The 20414-nt window shown below is 39.9% G+C and overlaps 3 protein-coding genes and 1 pseudogene across 6 annotated transcripts in view; 2 read left to right on the top strand and 2 right to left on the bottom strand.

Moving 5' to 3' along the window:
• The window catches only part of LOC143714420 (uncharacterized), a 596609-nt gene extending 590302 nt beyond the window's left edge, over positions 1-6307 (top strand). The window contains exon 4 of the mRNA XM_077205589.1: positions 6290-6307. The gene's annotated coding sequence lies outside the window, so the exon portion shown is untranslated. The remainder of the gene's footprint in view (positions 1-6289) is intronic.
• LOC143714414 (uncharacterized) overlaps positions 1-20414 on the top strand; it is a 1189624-nt gene that overhangs the window by 31679 nt on the left and 1137531 nt on the right. The window lies entirely within an intron of this gene.
• LOC143714443 (uncharacterized) overlaps positions 1-20414 on the bottom strand; it is a 207832-nt pseudogene that overhangs the window by 169126 nt on the left and 18292 nt on the right. The gene's annotated exons all lie outside the window — the stretch shown is intronic.
• Positions 1-20414, bottom strand: part of LOC143714441 (uncharacterized) — a 96447-nt gene that overhangs the window by 57772 nt on the left and 18261 nt on the right. The window lies entirely within an intron of this gene.

Here is a 20414-nt window from a genome sequence, read left to right as displayed (position 1 = left end):
GTACCTTGGTATTCCTGTGCTAAATAGGAGTCCTTCGTCCGTGCCAGTCTCACGACAGGGATCTCAGATTTACGCAGGGCACTGGAAGACAGCTGAGAAGGTGGCGTGATTAGACTGGTAACCCCATTCGTCATCATCCGACGTAACTCGGAGTGACAACGAAAGGGAACGTCTCGGTTACGTATGTAACCCTCGTTCCCTGAGTAGGGAACGGAGACGTTACGTCTGCCTGCCACTTTCCGCTGTACCGCGGGGATCGCCTGAGCTCAGTCTTGGCTCCTCAGCGAAGAAACATATCTGCCTGTTGCCGGCGTCCTCCTTTTATACCCACGAGGTAAGGCGGAGATACGCTATGCAAATTCCGCAGACCCATGGCATTTCTTTGCCATTGGCTCGTTTTGTAATACTCGAAGTCGATAGGTGTTCTAAGCGAAACCCCATTCGTCGTCATCCGACGTAACGTCTCCGTTCCCTACTCAGGGAACGAGGGTTACATACGTAACCGAGACGTTTTCTGCTAGTCTGAGGCCTGGACTATTGTGTCTCCCTGACAAGGAGTGAGATGGAGGTTAAGAGCTATGGCTGAAAAATCAGGAAGCATTCTGTTAATGACCCCAAGCGTGACCTGTACATATGCTGAACTTCACTTGTCACCCGATTTAGGCCTTCCGATAAAAATCAGTCACACAAACACCGTACCTTTTGAAATAATTTCAATGTTAAAGATATTTTACATATGGGGAAATACACCCAAATAACCTTTGTGGGATGAAAATAATGAAACAAGAATCGATGGAAAAATAAGAATGCAGCATTGGAGACCAAAAAGGTTGATGAAAAATGAATTAACCAAACACACCGAAAAAATACAGAACTGAACGGCTCTTGCTACAAACCACTTTTTTATACTCTTCTAAACCTTCCCCCACATAAGGTGTTTTTACGATGTCATTATCATGCATTCTGGGCTTATTTATGAGCACCTTAACCAATGTTACACATGTATGCATCTTCTAAGCAGAGTTGCACATATCTCTTAGTTTGGCCGCAGATCTCTTCTTTTGATCTAACCCTTGTTCTGCTCACATATTTCAGTCATCTTTAACTCTTATTTACTACCCAGCCCTCCTTTAACATGTTCCAGCACTCTTCTGTGTCACAATTGCATGATCCTACATCATAGGTTGGGAGGTATTTTGTCACAATATAACAAGATATAGAGTTAACTGAGTTTGTAACTCCCTTCTGCTACATAGCAGACAGTATACATTAATACAGAAGCACTTATAAAAATGGTCAACAGAAATAAACTATACTCAATGGAGCAGTGCTGAGGATGGATTTGAGCTTAAAAGTCTGATAGCTTGGGGGGGAAAACTGCTCTGCAGTCTGGTGGTACAGCAGAATAAATGTCTATTGTAAGGGGTATACAGTCAAAGACCCAGAACCAGATGTGAAGAATGAAGACCCGGAGTCAGAATTATAAAAATTAAAAGAAAAGTTTTACTGAAGATAGTTTGCAGTTTCATCAGCAGAAGTCAGCTTCAATACTCGCACAGGAGTTCGTAGGCCGCCCCGCTTACAGTTACAAAGATCACAGCAGTTATACGATTTCCAAGGTCTAAGCTACGCCATTGCTTACAGGATGAATGATTCTCATTGGCTATGAAATAGATAAACACAGTAATTTTCCACACATATACAGATAGACTGAAGCATATCTCCATCGATTATGCAGCTGAAGTTAGGCACGTCATGACCTTCCAGGTCGCAGATTTGGGTTGCTGGGCGTCAGCATGTCCAGAACAACAACTCAGTCAATCTCCAATAATGCCAGTGGTTCCTTAACCTGTAACCAAGAAGACTAACACACACACTGACACACAGCTTTTCCAAGGTTGGATTTGGCCAGGCTCTCACTATAAACAGGAGAGTCCTCTCAAAACATCAAGATAATGCGTTCTTTCTCTCAAGGATAGCTAAACTTTAGTCTAACTGGAAAGTAAGGCTTTAACAAAGAAATGGCCCCTTAAACTATTGGCTTCAATGACCCCTATATGTTTTAACACATTGAAGACCTTTCTCAAACACAAAACAAGTCCCTATTTCATTTCTGGAAGCTGGGTTAAATAAGCAAGCACTGCATTCAGATATCAAATACAGACATTAAAGAATACATGAAAAGAACATTTCAGTAATCACACTGGTAACTTATATAAATAAAGTAAAATCTCCAGAGAAGTCGTTCAACTCATTTGATATTTAGAAGGAAAAATATTGATTAATACCTTAATTATAATCAATCATTACATATACATCGAAGCAGCAGTGGATTCCAGTCCACCCCCTTCACTATATCTCTTCCCAGAAGGCAGCAGGGTGAACAGGCTGTGGCCTTTAATGTCATAATATACGTAATATAAGTCAGCTTTCCCTCTTCTGACCTTTCAGACTTCGTGCTGCCATTAAAGAAGAGAAGTGGGGAATCCTCACCTGAACTGGGCACTTTATTTGGGTGTAACACTAAAAGTAACAGTAATCCACTACATATGTGATTTGATGAATACAATAACTCAACACAACATGCAAGTATGTGTTGTATAATAACAATGCTGATATGCAAAAGATATTGAACATCAATTTAAGGCTACTCATAAGCAAATTAGTACTCAATCATCATCCTAAGCTTAGCTTTGTGCATATATAATGTGTTATATTGAAATATGATTTTCATATCTCAATGTTCATACCAAATCCGTTTCCACACCTTACTTGCAAGAACAAAGTACAAAATCTTACAATATTAGTTGTGTTGCAAAGCCAGGTTTGATAAAACTTTAATTTTGTGTTTTCTGTATGAGGACAGCACAGTGATCACATTGTTCTTCTATTATTATGAATCTTGCAGATGCCATGAGGAACCCCGTGGCGACCCCATGCTACCCCGGCGTTATTGGATGCCAACACTGCATTCAACAATGGCTAGTTAATGAGTCCAGCTGCCCGAAATGTAGGGACGGCAGTTTTGCCGAGGTTCATTTTGAAGTGACATGGGTGGGAGATGTCATTAACATTTTAAGGGACACAATTCGGGATTAAGTTTTGCAATTACTTTTTTTAGGTTTCGGTTTTGTTCATACTTATTTAGAAATTGGTAACCTGTTTTAAGTAATGTTCAGCTATTTGTATGTATTTCTTCCAGTTTTGTGGTGCCGGAGGAAGGAGTGGTGTGCTGCTTTGTCCTGCCAGTCCAGCATTTATTTGAAGAGAGAGTGATGGTAGGTGACTGAGGCCAGTCTTGCTACTATCATCAGTCCTTAAACCCTGCACACAGCGCACAGGCTCACATCCTCCAGGTATTGGGGAAACTCTGGGAGGCCCAGACACGAGTACCAATGAGAAAAACTAAATGATTTAACTTCACTTTTATTTTACTTTACACAAGTACCAAGAGTACAGAGTGTTTCCCTGGTGTTTCATCAAACAGAATTAAACCCAAAAAAGCACTAAAAGATCTGAAAGTCCCAGAGCTAGAGATCATTTTTTAAACGGAGTAATGCTAGGTTTCACACACAAGTAGGTCTACATAACTAAGCTGCATAAAAAATATTTCATCTACTTAACTAACATAAGTATATTACACTGGAGAAAAATGCATAGGAAAATAAAAAGTATACAACTTTATAGATTTGTTTTGGAAGAGTTTTGTTTTGACACAGTAACAGTAGATGGTGGAAGCTGAGAGTGTTTAGCAGCTATAGTGCCATAGAAAGAGGAGCTGGAAGGCAGGTGAAGTTCTGCACACCCTTCACACTCAGTGATTAGCTTCTGTTGGTAGCAGTGCTTGCCTTCTCTTTGATATAAACACAAGTCAAAAGGTCAATCTCTTGTTGCCTGTTGTCCCACAGAAAGAGTCGGTGCACAGAAGAGGGTAGAGTGACCTCTGCTGGTTGAGCTTCCACATAGCAAGAAGGACTATAAATATGTTACAAAACTAAAATGTGAATTAAAGAAATAGAAACTTATAGATAAATAAGCTACCTGCTATCCTAAGCTACATATAAAATGAGTTCACTTGTCTTAATCTGAAGTTACAGGTCACCAATGGTCTTACAAATGTTTAATTCTCCCTAACAGCCAGAGTTATTATTTTATTAGTTTTAAGTTTTATATCAGTTAACTAAAGTGTTTTTTTCACACCCAGTGCTACTTTAGTTGTCCTAAAAAACGTTATATTAGTTCAGTTTTAGTTTACAATCACCTCGCTAACTATAGTTACTTTTATTTTGAAAGTGTTACTGGTTACTTTCGCTTCCAAAAAAGGAATAGACCACGTGACTTCCGTTTTTGGTTTATAAACTAAAAACGAATTGAATGAAGTTAAAAGACTCAAACTGTTCAAAACGATAAAATGATCGCCAAAAACGAAAAACGGGCCGTTTTTAATTGGTTTTTCGTTTTTTGATTCTGACACCAAAAATGGTTATTTGGTTTTTCGTTTTGAAACAAAAAACAGAAACTGTATTTTCGTTTTATAATTACAAACAAATTACGGATTATAAATGAATATTTTGTTCCCAAATTAAAATCTACAAGCTCTCGAATTTTGCTACTCTTTTACCTTTATACAATCATACAGGTATTAATTTAAAATGTGAACTTACTTACTTTGAAACTTTCCAGCTAACAAGAGCAAGTTTAGTTCTGTCTTTTTTTTACTGGAATAGAAGAGACAAAAACTTTTATTTTAACCCATGATTTTTCATGCTCTTTATTGTCACATGTGGAAAAAAGAAAGAAATGACTGATATTTAATTTTGTGACATATATACACTGCAAAGTCAAAGTTTAGAATATCTTATGGCAATATAAAGCAAGCAGACACTGATGTAATTCTCAGACGGACGTAGATTCTCTTCAATCTCTGTAGAAGAAACAGCTGATATACAAGCTGAAGCAAGAGGATCGTTTCAGCATGAGCTTCTGCATGAAGAGGAAGGTTTTCAGACAGAAATCCAGCAGATAAACAGACTTCAGTCATGGAAGAGGCTTGTGAGACACTAGATTGAGTCTGGCCTGTATGAAAACACACCAGGGCTTCAATCTCTAACTTTACTGTAGCTGTGATGATATAGATGAGATTCTGTGCTCTGACCAGATCATGATTCACAATTAATCTCATTCATATTCACAGTACATTCAACAAATATCTGCTCGCTCACACACACATATATAATTCCTCCAAACACCAGAGAGATTAAATCTTCCCGTCTGCTCCTGATATGATGAGCTCATGATCTGTATCATTAATGTTTATTTGTGAAGGTCTTGTTCTTGTTCACAGAGGCGTAAAGTTCATCCTGCGGTTTATTTTCTCTTCCTCTGACGGCAGTGTATGTCACTGTATCATTATGATCCTGAAAGAACAGCACAGATTCTGTACATCAATGTTTGAACAGCAGCAATTATTATTATTATTATTATTAGAGCATGAGCTTCATTTATCTGAGAGTCAAACTCATGTGCTGGTATTGACTCACATTGAGTGATTTTACTGGCTTTGTACTGGAACAAGTGACCTCAGAATAAGTCACATCATCTGTCTGCTCCTAAACATCAATGCAAACATGCAGAGAGTCAAGATTAACACACAGAACAGACATATCTCTCACTATAATATGTAGAATAACACAAAATATATGCACGATTCGAATTTATATCACATGATTGAACAGACAGTGACTGTAATGTTTGATGATTTAGTTACTCACATCGGCTCTTGGATCAGGAGGAATGGACGTGTTGATCGTCTCATACGTCCCTTTATGTTCATTTTCATCTTTAACCTTCAGAACAAACAGTTAAACTGCATTAATTACACTTTATTGAGCTTTAAAGATATTAATCAAATATAAATCACTGCATTACTGAACTCACCGCAGAGTCGCCAGTCCCTCTTTTATTATCTGAAAACAAGTGCCTCGTGAAATACGAGTATTTATGGTAAGACACATGAAAAACACAATGTTAAGCGTTAAGATTTTCAACAATAAGATTTTGTTGAAGCATTAAAATGAATAATAAAAATGATTGTTGACTTGATAACTCGTTTGAGATTGACATTCTAGGATTTCTCAGCAGGAATGAACTTCTGTTTGAAAATTTTATATAATCCACATGTTTCTATGATAATTACAGTCTGAACATGAAGTGTTTGTTTGCTCATCTGAACTGTTTTTAATTGTTGTAAAGGAGTAAATGTGAAAACTCACCAGCTGTTTTTCTGCAGATCAGCCAGAGAAGAGCAAGAAGGAAAACAGCGACGGCAGCGACAGAAATCACTATGACTGAAGAAGAGATCGAGCACAGAGTCAGAGACGGATAGGGCAGATTGAGGGCAATTATAGACAAAGACAAAACACTGTGATTATGTCCCTTGTGTGTTTGTACACTGTAAACCCAAACGTTCAAATTAATTAAATAGATTAAGTAGCGTATACTCAAAGTTTTAGAAAAAGCTCTACTAACTTAATTATTTTAAGTTGGTGTAACACGGTCTTCCATTTTGAGTAAATTTAACTAATATTTTTTTATTAAATTGAACTTTTTTGTGAATAAGTAAGCAAAACTTAAAAACATAAATTAAATACAACTTAATACAATTAAGTAATTACATGCTACAAATGATAAAGTCCTGTTATTTTTATTGTTTTAAATAGGGAGGTTTTAAAAATAAACTTAATTTATATAAAATACAATAATAAAATACAATATTTATATAAAATACAATAAAATCTCAAAGTGCTTAACCAAATAAGTAAAATCGATCATAACAAATAAATAACAACCATATACTATTAAAACAATTTGATTGGGGCAAACTGAAATGCATTAGATATTAGTGGAAGACAAAATGTATTTATTTATTGTATTTTTATTGTCATCAGTTTAATGTAGCCTATATATTTTTTATTTAAGTGTTGAGCAGCTCCAGGGATAATTTTTCATTCCGAGTTAATCTGATTCAACATCCGAAGCAGAAGGCGGCGCTAATGCATTGCACATACTACGCTGATTGCTATCCTAACCGCTCTGTGCAAACCCCCCACCCCAAAAAAAAACCAGAAGAACATTTTGCACGCGGGTGGCGGGAAGCAACCAACGACAGAAGGCCTTCAGAAAGTTACTACCTACGCGGCAGCATCATTGGACTTACTGTAAGTTTTTAGTGTTAATATTTATTCAGTTTGACTTTTTTTATGCATTTGTTGATGTGTTTGTCTCAGAGAGCGTATTCACTGGCTCATCACGGTAGTCTTATCTAGACGGATAGATCTAGGAATGTGGCATCACCGAACGCGAATAGAGCGTCAAATACGCGTCTATCGCGTCTAGTTAGACGCTTGAACATTCGCTCGAGTTCAAATTTTTCAACTTGCGCGGAAGACGTTCACCCGCGCAAGTTGAAAAATTTGAACTCGAGCGAATTGGGCGCGAATGATGCGTCTATTCGCGTCTTTGCATTGACTTTGTATGTAATTTACTCGCGCAAATAATTAAATTCGCGTTCGGTGTGAGAATTAGACGTTAGTTGAACCACTGCAGACACCTCGTATGCGATATTTAGATTTTTTTTGTTGATGGAAACTTTCAATAGTGCACCGCTAAGGTCCATTATCATAATAAAAGAGCATGAACGTGCATTATAGGGCGTATTTAAGCTCAAACTACAGTTACTACACTGACTCAGCAAGTCCGAGTTCTCTGTAGCTTCTAGGGACGTTAACAGAACACCAGTCAACTGCCCAGGGCCGCCATCTTGTGCTGCGTGGATTTTAAAACAAACGACCTTGCAGGAGACAAGCTGCTTTTCATAACAAATATTAATAAACTAAAAACTCTTACCAGTAAGGCTTTAGTTTGTAGAAATTGCATTATTGTTAATTAACCATGCAGTACATTTCCAGTGCTGCTACTTTAATGTTAATTTAGCTTGATGCCTTTTAGTAGCTAGACACTTTGGTGATCAAATGAAAAGATCATTAACAGGGAAAATATAAAAATTGAAGTATTTATAATGTGATACTCTTTGAATGCTTTTAATTGTCCAGTTTCAGATCAGTTCATGCATCTCTGTTCCAGTTTCAGGAAGTTAATACAGAGTTAAGAAAACTGGAGACGTGATAAAGATACCAGGTAATCCAATGAATGTGAATTATTCTATCAATCACCCCTCTCACCCTCCTCCCCCCTTACCCCTCTAAATACCAATAACTTAAATTATTTTTTTTCTCAGACAATGTTTTAGTGTGGTTACCTTAAATAAGACGCACTCCCACATATTCGACTTGCCTGTTTGAACAAAATAAAGCTTTTTGCTGTATTTAAGTCAACAATTCATGAAAGTGTTTTGTTCATAAATACCATCTTCCTAATTGATATTTAACCTTTGACCCTGTCTAGATCATATTTTACTTAACTTTGTATAATTTGCTTGCAAAAAAGAAATGATTGGTCTAAAAATGAGTCCAAAAATTAATTCAAGATTTGTCTTAAAAACATGTTAAAAACTAATAAGTTTACTTATGCTGTTTTACATCTATAGACATTATATAAAACAAATTGTTTGAAAACATGTCATTTTAAAGCAGTGTTAGCTGTATTCCATATATCATGTTTTGGTAAGATAATAGTATTGTAGTTATATTTATTAAGTAGAAGCAATTCTGTTTTAATTTTAGTTGGTGGTCTAAACTTTGTCATTTTTTTCTTCACCTTTTAGGTTGCTGGTTCCAAAATGACCTGGAAGTGTAAGTTGTGCGCAGCTTCTTTCACCTCCAGAATACAGTTATTTAGACACTACAGGCTGCAGCACAGCCACTATTCCAGAATCAGCCCTCTTCCATGCTTATACACTGATTGCATTTGTACATTTCAGACACTTATGGCGCTTTTCCACTACACAGTACCAGCTCGCCTTGGCTCGGCTCGGCTCGGCTCGACTCGACTCGCCTTTGTTTGGTTTTCCACTGTGTAAAAGTTGTACCTGTACCTGCTTTCGGGTACTTTTTTTCGTACCACCTCCGGCGAGGTTCTAAGCGAGCTGAGGCGAGCTAAGGCGATACTAAAATGTGACGTGAAAACAATGCCAACTGCTGATTGGTCAGAGAGAATCGTCACTATTCACTGCGTCATCATTGCACGCGCCAGATGGAGTATCCAGAATAACCCCGCCTTTTTTAAATAGTTTAGCCAGAGATAGTTACTAAACTTACTACTATTATTATGGCAACTCGGAAGAATACGCCGTGGTCAGACGAGGAGGTGCAGACATTCCTTTGTTTGGTTGCCGAAGAGAGGATCCAGCGAGAGCTTGATGGGGCAACGAGGAACGAAAGGCGTCGCTATGACGACCGGGTACTATTTGTGGCGATACTTTCTGCAATGGAAAACGGAACGAAAAGCGAGCCGAGTCGAGGCGAGCCAAGGCGAGTCGAGTCGAGTCGAGCTGGTACTGGTAATGGAAAAGCGCCATTAATGCACTGAGTACTCATTTGTCAAGATATCATATAGCACAACCTAGCAGTTGTGCAGAACAGAGTCAGGGGCCTGTGGTATTTAAATGCCCTTTATGCACATTTCAGCAACCCTTTTCTGAATCAGACGTTTTCAGTCATCTCAGAAAGCATTTGAAAAATCATGAAACGGTGACGTGCCCATATAAGGATTGTAGCTATAAAACGAATGTGTACTCCTCATTCAATTCTCATAAAAGTAGAGAACACCAAGCAGGTGTTGCATCAGACTTTCAAACTGATATTGTTAGTGAGGATCCCCATAATATTCAAGACAGTATTTCTGAGGTAACTAGGGATTTGCATGAAGAATGCCCAGGCCACAGCAGAGAAGTGGAGAGTGATGATCAGTGTGACACTGGCAGTCTAAGAAATCAACTTAAAAAAAACGTATCTTCATTATTCCTAAAGATGCAGGCTATCCTCCATGTCTCAAACACAGCTACTCAGGAAATAGTAGACCACTTGAATCAGATCTTCTCCTTATCTGAGCCGTTGATCAAAGAGGCAGTTAATGACATACTGCAAAGAAATGGTCACAGTATTGCAGAACCTACACTGAGTGAAGTTGTTGCCGCTGTCATGGACTGCAATGTTTTGGCTACATCAACCTCTAAAGGTGCTGAGTTGAGTTCATCCAAGCGCAGAAAAACCTTTATTGAGCACAACTATCCTTATGTAATGCCAGTGGAGTATCAGTTGGAGCAACCTGGACATACCTGCATGTATGTTCCTATCCTTTCAATGATTCAAGAGTTATTTAAAAACACAGACATTCTTAACAAGATTACTGAAACAAATACTACATATGGTCAATATGTTTCATGCTCCAATGGCTCTCATTTCATTGAAAATGAGTTACTGTCAACAGGGGATCTCATCCTACCACTCCAGCTATATACTGATGATCTTGAAATTTGCAATCCACTTGGCACATCACGGAAAATTCACAAAGTTTGCGCTGTATATTGGGTCCTTGCTAATGTGCCACCAAAATACAGATCAGCATTACATGCTATACAGCTAGCAATACTGGTAAAAGTGACAGACGTCCGTAAGTATGGATATGCAGCTGTACTTGCTCCATTGCTGCGTGATGTTTATTCTCTGGAAAAAGATGGTGTCTTCATCGAAAGAGTTGGTCAGAATGTCAGAGGCACTGTCTTTTGTGTGTCTGCTGACAATTTGGCTGCTCATGGATTAGGTGGCTTTGTAGAGTAATTTAGAGCAGGTCATGTTTGCAGATTCTGTATGGGATCAGTTGAAGAGTTTCAAGTAACTGAAGTCAGAGAGAGAAAGTTTCCTCCGAGAACCAAAGCCAGCCATGACCTACATGTGCTAACTGTTCAAGAAAGTGGCAATTTGAGCAGCCACTTTGGTGTTAAAGGTGGCTGTGTCTTGCGTGAGTCCCTGAATTACTTCCATACAGTCACAGGGTTTCCTCCTGATATACTCCACGATCTTATGGAAGGTATCGTTCCCATGGAGCTTTCTCTTTGTCTTAAAGAGATGATCCGGCTGAAGTACTTCACTTTGGAGTATTTGAACAACAAGATTACATCATTCCCATATCAACACACTGATAAAGTGGATAGACCTCAGCCACTTCCCAAAAAGTTTCTTTCTCAAGGAACGATTGGAGGAAATGGGCATGAAAATGCCACTCTGCTCCGACTTATTCCATTGCTTGTTGGCAGTGTAGTACCAGAGGGTGATGAATCATGGGCAGTTTTGATGGAGCTGAAAGAGGTGGTAGAGTTAGCATTGTGCCAATCATTTACTGATGAAACCTTAGACTATTTTGTGTGCAAAATCAGTGATCATAGACAGGCACTACTAGAGGTTTTCCCTGAGATTAGGCTCCGTCCTAAACATCATTATGTGGAGCATTATCCTGCTCTAGTCAAGTGCTTTGGGCCCCTGCTGCACGTTTGGACCATGCGGTTTGAGGCCAAGCACCGCTTTTTCAAAAGAGTGGTGCATGATGCTCAAAACTTCAAAATATTTTTGAAGACAATGGCAATTAGACACCAACACATGATGGCATATCATCTTGCTGCACCATCATTTTTCAAGCCAAAAATTCAGGCATCCAGGGTTGACTCTTTCAGAGAGACGCGCTCTCTGCTCCTCACCACGGCACGTCTCAGGTGCTGCGGTTATCACTCCGCCCAAGTAGCAGTGCTTCGCCTTCAGAGAATATAGTTCCCAGTATTTATACGGTTTAAAATATGTCTGTGTCTCATGTGACTTTGTTTTTTGTACACTCTGTGACTATACAAATCACAACATGTAAATAGGAAAATGTTTGCGTTATTTTGTCACTTATTTGGATTAGTATGCTAGCTGCAACCATTTACATCCAGTCTTTGTGCTAAGCTAGGCTAGCGGTGGGTGCGTCAAACAGACTTATAGCACGCAAGGAGATGAAAAAGGTATGTATGGACTTATCTAACTCTGGGGGATAAGGTGAATAGGCTAAAGTCCCAAAAAGTCGGAGTGTTCCTTTAAACAGTCTGTAGAATGTTTGTAATTTCATGCAAATTGCTGCCCTGTTGCCTTACCCAGGCTTTAGCCAGGAAGCCAAAAGCATACTTTTTATATATATATATATACGTATATATAGCTGTAATGAAAGAATTTCATTTTGGTAATATTTATTATTATTTTTCGATTACTCTAAATTTATTTTCCTGACTATCCGATTAGTTGTCTAGTCAATATCAGACATTCGTGATAAATATCTATTTTGTAGTGCCTTAAGTGACCAGGAACACATTTGGAAGGCTAGAATGGGTTAGAATCTGAGAATTTGGACTTTTTCTTAAAAATCTCTAAATTCATAATTTTTTAATACAATTATTTTGCAAATAATCAGGTAATCTTCTTTTTGTATTTTTTTTGTTTTATTTATTTTAATTTATAAATGTTTTTATTTATTTTTAAATTTCATTTAAACATTGCAGTGCGCTAAAAGTGAGTGGGCAAGAAAATACTGTTCAATAGCAGACGTTTACTTTTAGAGATAATAAGTTAGATAAACTCAATGTAATTGAGGCAATCTATTGCCTTAAAATTGTAAGTTTTGAGTCACATGTTTTTAAGTAAACAAACTCAACATATTTAAATAATGTGTACTTAAAACAATGACACCACAAACCAATAAAAATTGAGTTTTGTTAACACAAAATTGTGTGGTTGTGTACTTATTTTTTAAAGTTCTGTGAAAATTCAAAACTTTGTTATAATAACTGAAAATAATTGAGTAGCCTTAACAGAAAACTGTAAGTCATATTAATTACAAATATTTGAGTTGAGCTAAATGAGCACTTTAATTTAACTGTTATCAAAAGGTACAAGTAGCAGGTAATCCAACCTTTTAAGTTCTAGAAAATTGTGACTTTTAAGTTAATCAACTTAAAAAATTTGAGGCAATCGATTGCCTCAAATTTTTTGAGTTCTGGGAACTTATTCGGGTTTACAGTGTAGTTGAGTTTGTGTCTGGTGTTGTTGTGTCAGCTTGACCTGAAAAGTATGAATGTTAGTTGAGATGCATCATAATAATATCCAGAATGAGGAGGACACGAGCTGAGGCGTAGCGAACCTAGCAACTTACACTTTATTTTACCAAACTAAAGAGAGGAATCCAACATGAGAATCCACACAGCAAAATCCCCAAATTTCATTTAACTCTGATTCAGAGTTACTTTATCACTCTTTAGAGTGGGACTCTGAGCAGAGTTAAAGGAACACTTTGACTTTTCGGGACTTTAGCTTATTCACCATATCCCCCAGAGTTAGATAAGTCCATACATACCTTTTTCATCTCCGTGCGTGCTGTAACTCTATCTGACGCACCCACCGCTAGCCTAGCTTAGCACAAAGACTGGAAGTAAATGGTTACAGCTAGCATACTAATCCCAATAAGTGACAAAATAACGCAAACATTTTCCTATTTACATGTTGTAATGTGTATAGTCACAGAGTGTACAAATAACAAGGTCCTATGAGACACAGCCATCTTTTAACCGCATAAATACGGGGAACTATATTCTGAGAAGGCGAAGCACTGCTACTTGGGCGGAGTGATTACCGCAGCACCTGAGACGCACTCTGATGAGGAGCAGAGAGATCGTTCAGAGTTGGAGTAATAGAGTCAGCAATTACTATATAGTAAAAGCATAGTTTACAATCATGGGTGTTCGCTGTATTGTAAAGAGCTGCGACAATAAACAGGGGAGACCAGGTAATACCATGATGTTTCATAGAATTCCAACCAAAAATGCATCCTGATTAATAGATATAACAGAACACGAATAAATAACTATTATTACAGGAATCGATATATTTTAAATGCAATTTAATACAGCGGAACCAAATGTATTCAACAGCATATAATACAGTAATGTTAGAAAATTGCATTACAATAGGATAGAATAAGGGGAAAGTAATAGCAAAAGTAAAATTGTTTTTGCTCAATGAACCCACAGACAGTATGAAACCGATTCAACCGATATAGATATCATTCCACAAAGTGATGATGTCACTGACCATTACATGGTAACTTGCATATTACGTACTGCTATAATATGTCATGCTGCGCCGCGTTACCGACCAGGCAGAACAATTCGTCCATCCACCATAGATAATTTCTCAAATAGCTTATCTGATCTGTCTCAGCTGCTGCCTGAACCCAAACAAACAGATGAACTAGAGGAACTAACTAGCACTATGAGCAACATTCTCTCTGGAACATTGGATATTGTTGCACCCATTAGATTAAAAAAGGTCAGAGAGAAAAGTAAAGCACCATGGTACAACAATACTACGCATGTTCTAAAGAGAGAAACCGATAATTAGAGCATAAATTGAAACAAACTAATTTGGAGGTCTTTAGAATCGCGTGGAAAGACAGTGTCACATTATAAAAAGGCCTTAAAAGCAGCCAGGGCTGAGCACCTCCGCAAACTAATAGAAAAGAACCAAAAAAAATCCAAGGTTTTTATTTAACACCGTGGCTAGACTAAAAAATAAAAAGACGTCACCTGAATAAAATATCCCGTTACAGTTTAGCAGTAAAGATTTCATGAACTTCTTCACCGAGAAAATAGAAAGCATCAGAACCACAATTGTAAACGTTCAATCTTCAATCGCGCCTTATAATTCAGCCGCAATTATCACCCCGCAAGAACAATTACAATGCTTTACAACTATAGAACAAAAAGAGTTAAATAAACTTATCACTTCATCTAAAACAACAACATGTTTATTAGATCCTATACCAACTAAATTACTGTAAGAAGTGTTACCTATAGTGGAAGAGCCTCTTCTCAATATCATTAACTCGTCTTTATCTTTAGGTCATGTTCCAAGAACATTTAAACTGGCAGTAATAAAACCACTCATTAAGAAACCACAATTTGACCCACATAATCTAGCAAATTATAGACCCATTTCAATACTAGTTCTACTCGATCTTAGTCCTGCGTTCAATTCTATAGATCACACAATACACTTAGATCGACTACAAAATTATACTGGTGTTCAAGGACAAGCATTAAGCTTGTTCAGATCATACTTATCTGACCGCTACCATTTTGTCTATTTAAATGGAGAAAATCGATCATAACTTCAGTAAACTATGGAGTGCCGCAGGGATCTGTGTTAGGCCCTCTATTATTCTCAATATATATGCTGCCACTTGGAAATATTATAAGGAAACATGGAATTAGTTTCCATTGTTATGCTGATGACACTCGAATATATATTTCATCACGGCCGGATGAAAACGCTAAATTATCAAAATTGACAGAGTGTGTTAAATATATAAAATATTGGATGACGTGTTATTTATTTTATTAAATCCAGACAAGACAGAGATACTACTTATCGGTTCAAAAAAACGCCCACAAAACCTCTCACAATACAACTTTAACATAGTAGGATGTCCTGTTACTCTATCCTCTACAGTAAAAGACCTGGGTGTTATACTAGACTGCAACTTGTCTTTTGAAAATCATATTTCATATGTTACAAAAACAGCCTTTTTCCACCTTAGAAACATTGCTAAGCTACGTAATATTCTATCAGTTTCTGATGCAGAAAAGTTAGTTCATGCATTCATGACCTCGAGACTAGATTACTGTAATGCTTTATTAGCTGGTTGTCCTGCTGTCACGGTACACACACACACAAACAGGTAAGTTCCAAAAGCAGTCATTTATTAAAGGTAATCCGTACTAACAACAGTTCAGGCAGGGGGTCAAAGTCCATAATATCAATCCAAGACAGCACAAAACAGAAACAGGCAGACTACAAGGTGGTGTGACGAATAACAACGACTACGTAACAAACACTAAAACGGACAGGGTATAGTATATACACACAGAACTAACAAGGTGATGCGAAACAGCTGAGTTCAATGAACTGATGAGTGACCGACAGAATGCTGGGAATTGAAGTCAATCGTGAAAGACACCGTGAGAACGAGGACCTCTAGTGACAACCCGGGTAACACAAACCAGACACTGTGACATATCCCCCCTCTACGGAGCGGATACCAGACGCTCCAAGACCCACAAAAAACAAACAAAACAAGAGTCCAGGAGGGAGGTGGAACGGTGGGGGATCAGGGGGAGGGATGGGGGGCAAGATCCGTGGAAGGGAACAGAAACAGGGGGTGATGGTTTAGCCGGCGGCCAGGACGAAGCAGACAGTCCATCGGGCGGCCAGGGCGACGCAGACAGTCCATCGGGCGGCCAGGGCGAAGCAGACGACCCATCGGGCGGCCAGGGCGAAGCAGACAACCCATCGGGTGGCCAGGGCGAAGCAGACGACCCATCGGGCGGCCAGGGCGAAGCAGACGACCCATAGGGCAGCCAGGGCGAAGCAGACGACCCATCGGGCGGCCAGTGCGGTGAAGACCCCTCGGGCGGCAAGGGCGGTGAAGACCCCTTAGGCGGCCAGGTCGGTGAAGACCCCTCGGGCGGCCAGGGCGGTGAAGACCCTTCGGGCGGCCACGGCGGTGACGACCGGGGTGAAGACGACCACTCGGGCGACCAGGGCGGAGACGACCCCTCAGGCGGCCATGGCACAGGAACAGAACCCGGCTCAGGAACAGACACCGGCTCAGGAACAGACACCGGATCAGGAACAGACACCAGAACAGGAATAGCCACAAGGACAGACACCAACACAGAAACAAACATTGGTTCAGGAACAGGCTCCGGCTCAGGAACAGACACCAGAACAGGAACAGCCACAAGGACAGACACCAACACAGAAACAAACAATGGTTCAGGAACAGGCTCCGGCTCAGGAACAGACACTGGCTCCGGCTCAGGAACAGACGACACTGGCTCCGGCTCAGGAACAGCAGACACTGGCTCCGGCTCAGGAACAGCAGACACTGGCTCCGGCTCAGGAACACAGACACTGGCTCCGGCTCAGGAACAGCAGACACTGGCTCCGGCTCAAGAACAGCAGACACTGGCTCCAGCTCAGGAACAGCAGACACCGGCTCCGGCTCAGGAACAGCAGACACTGGCTCCGGCACAACAGACACGAAAGGTCTGAAGGGCATCTCCAGGATCTGGGCTAGACGTTCTAAATAGTGCACTCGCGGCCACGAGAATGGGCATCTCCTGATCCGTCTCCGACTGGGCAGACGTGGCCTGAACCGTCTCAGGCTGGGCAGATGTGACGTGAGCAGTCTCTGTTACGGCCTCCAGAAGAACGGTGGGCTGCACGTCAACAGTCTCTGTGCTGGACGGGGCCAGCGGTGAGGGCTCTGTGCTGGACGGGGCCAGCGGTGAGGGCTCTGTGCTGGACGGGATCAACGGCGGATGGAGTTCGAGGAGTGACCGAAACGGAGAGTGGTTCCGGAGCTCACCTCTGGCCCTTCCTCTCCTGCGACCTCCGCGGATCCCCGAAAACCTGGCCTAATGAGTACCCTCAAACGATCCTCCTCTCTCGAAGGAAGGGGTCTCGGGGGACTTTCCCGCCACGGTCTCCGCCGTGATGCAAGCCCACAGTGCAAAACAACCGAGAATGTTCATTCGAGGTGCCACTTCTCCAGATTGCGATCTCCCCCCCTCTGTGGCTGGGGAAGAGGCCCAGAACCCCATACTGCTGGAACTATTCATGATGGAGTCGTTCTGTCACAGTACTCACACACACAAACAGGTAAGTTCCAAAAGCAGTAATTTATTAAAGGTAATCCGTACTCACAACATTTTCACATTTAGCTCCAAACTCTGGAATAGCCTTCCTGATACTATTCGTTGCTCAGACTCGCTCTCCCAGTTCAAAACTAGATTAAAGACGCATCTCTTCAGCCAGGCATTCATATAATATTTTTAATCTTACAGTTAAATCCGGCCTCTAGTTCATAACCGCCAGAGGAGAACTGGCCCCCGACTAAGCCTGGGTTCTCCCGAGGTTTTTTTTTTCTCCATTAGGTCACCTGATGGAGTCTTAGGTCACCATTAGGTCATTTGATGGAGTTTTTTTGGTTCCTTGCCACTGTTGCCAAAAAAGGAATTGATTGTATTATAGGGAATGAGCAAGTAGGGTTTATAAAAGGAAGATTTATTGGTGACAATTTGAGACAGATACTTGATACTGTAGATTTCTATAAAAATACTCAACAGCCAGGATTATTATTTATAGCGGATTTTGAAAAGGCCTTTGATAAAGTTAGATGGGAGTTTATTAAGAAATGTCTTTGTTATTTTAATTTTGGAGAAAATTTTATCAAATGGTTTGAAACACTCTACAAACACACCATCAGTAGAGTTATAAATAATGGGCATTTATCTACAGGATTTCCCCTAACACAAGGGGTTCGTCAGGGGTGCCGTTGTCACCATATTTGTTCCTGATATGTATTGAAATACTAGCAATTAAAATTAGAAAGAATATAGAGATTATAGGTTTGAAGCCGAATGGCATAGAGACAAAACTTATGATGTATGCTGATGATGCAACCTTTTTTATACAACCAAAACAATCTACTTTGGAAGCCTTGATTACAGATCTAAATATGTTTTCTAAAATATCAGTGTAGCAATGTTCAGGGAAGAAGGAGGCGGGAACCGGCGAACATTTAAACATACTTTATTAAAATAAAACCAAACAAACTAAAATACTGCCAGCAGCCCCTCGCGGACGACTGGCACCGCCTCGAGCGTCCATGGCCGCAAGTTCCCCGCCCCTGCTCCTCCCCTCATTCGGCGGATGGCAGCAGGCTCCGGCCCACGGCGAGCGGCGGCGACTCGCGCACCATGCTCGATGGCACCGCGGATTCCCCACAGCGGCGAGGACTCTCTGACAGCGCGTTCCTACCTCTTCCCGGGTTTCGGCACCAGTGTAGCAAAGTTCAGGGAAGAAGTGAACGGGCGAACAATCAAATAAACTTTATTTAAAATAAAATAAACCAAAATACCGCCAGCAGCCCCTCGCGGACGACTGCTGGCTAAAATAAAATACAAATAGGCCTACAAAAACAAAATACAACTAAAATACAGGCCTGTTCCTCTCTTGATCATCAACGTCGTCGCTCCTCCTTTATGCTCCCGCTCCTCCTTGAGAGATGCGAGACCGGTGTGCTTCTTAGGTGTTGCTCATTAGCAATCGCACCACCGGGCTCGCGCCGTTCTCTCACGTCCCTCGGCCGTCCTGTTCGCCACAATCAGGTTTGAAACCAAATTTTGAGAAGTGCCATATATTGAGAATAGGGACTATAAATGGTACAGATTTTAAGCTAAGTTGTTCAGCCCCTATTAGATGGACAAATGGCTCTGTAGATATTTTAGGTATTCACATATCAGACAATTAAAAAAATATTGTTAAATACAACTACGATAAAAAAATCAAAAAAGTAGATAGAATTTTACAGCCATGGAGGAGCAGTTCACTTACATTACAAGGTAGGGTCACATTGATTAACTCATTGGTAATTCCCCAATTTGTTTATTTTATAACAACCCGTCCAACTCCTGACACATCCTTTGTTAAATGCTTTGAACAAAACATTTTTACATTTTTATGGAATAGTAAACCAGATAAAATTAAGAGACAATATTTATACAATTCATATGAAAATGGTGGACTAAATTTAAAAAAATTTCAAGCAATGAATAGTTCGATAAAGGCTTCTTGGGTGAATAAAATATATAATCATAGACAATGGCCTACCAGTAAAAGATTATATACATTTTTTTATTTCTTTGGTTTCGGATTTATTTCCTTTTTTTCAACTAAAATCATTGCATATTAAGGAAATATTTCGGAATCAATTAAAATAACTTTCTCCTTTTTTTAAAGACGTACTTAAAGAATGGTTGAATTTCCAGTACCATCCTCCTGATACTCTAGACGACATACAGAATCAGATACTATGGATGAACTCTGAAATTACTATAGGAGACCAATTTTCACCCACACCAGGCATGTAGTTATATTACAAAATAATTTATTGACGCCAAACATATAAAATAACATTATAAACTGTCACTTCACCACGTGACAGCAGCAAGCAGGCTCCTGATTGGTTAACGTGGCGCGAATTGACGCCAACGTTCAGATTTTTCAACTCGGGCAGCAGACGGTAATTCGCGTCAAACACGTGAATGCACAAATACCACCAACTAAAATCATTCGCGTCTACCGCACCCCGCTCTACGCCTCATTCGCGCCGCAGGATTTTTTTACACGCGTCTTTGCATTGACTTAATATTGAAATCACTCGCACCAAATGCTCTATTCGCGTCTAAACTAAACGGAATATTGGCTGCGTTTACACTGGGCATTAACATCCGATCACCGTGATCCGATCAA

This window comes from Siphateles boraxobius, unplaced genomic scaffold (assembly GCF_051911475.1).
Source record: "Siphateles boraxobius isolate OS27281-9 unplaced genomic scaffold, OSU_SipBor_1 54, whole genome shotgun sequence".
Lineage (NCBI taxonomy): Eukaryota > Metazoa > Chordata > Actinopteri > Cypriniformes > Leuciscidae > Siphateles > Siphateles boraxobius.
Note: the sequence above shows the minus strand (reverse complement) of the source record. Positions and strands in the feature narration are given on the sequence as shown.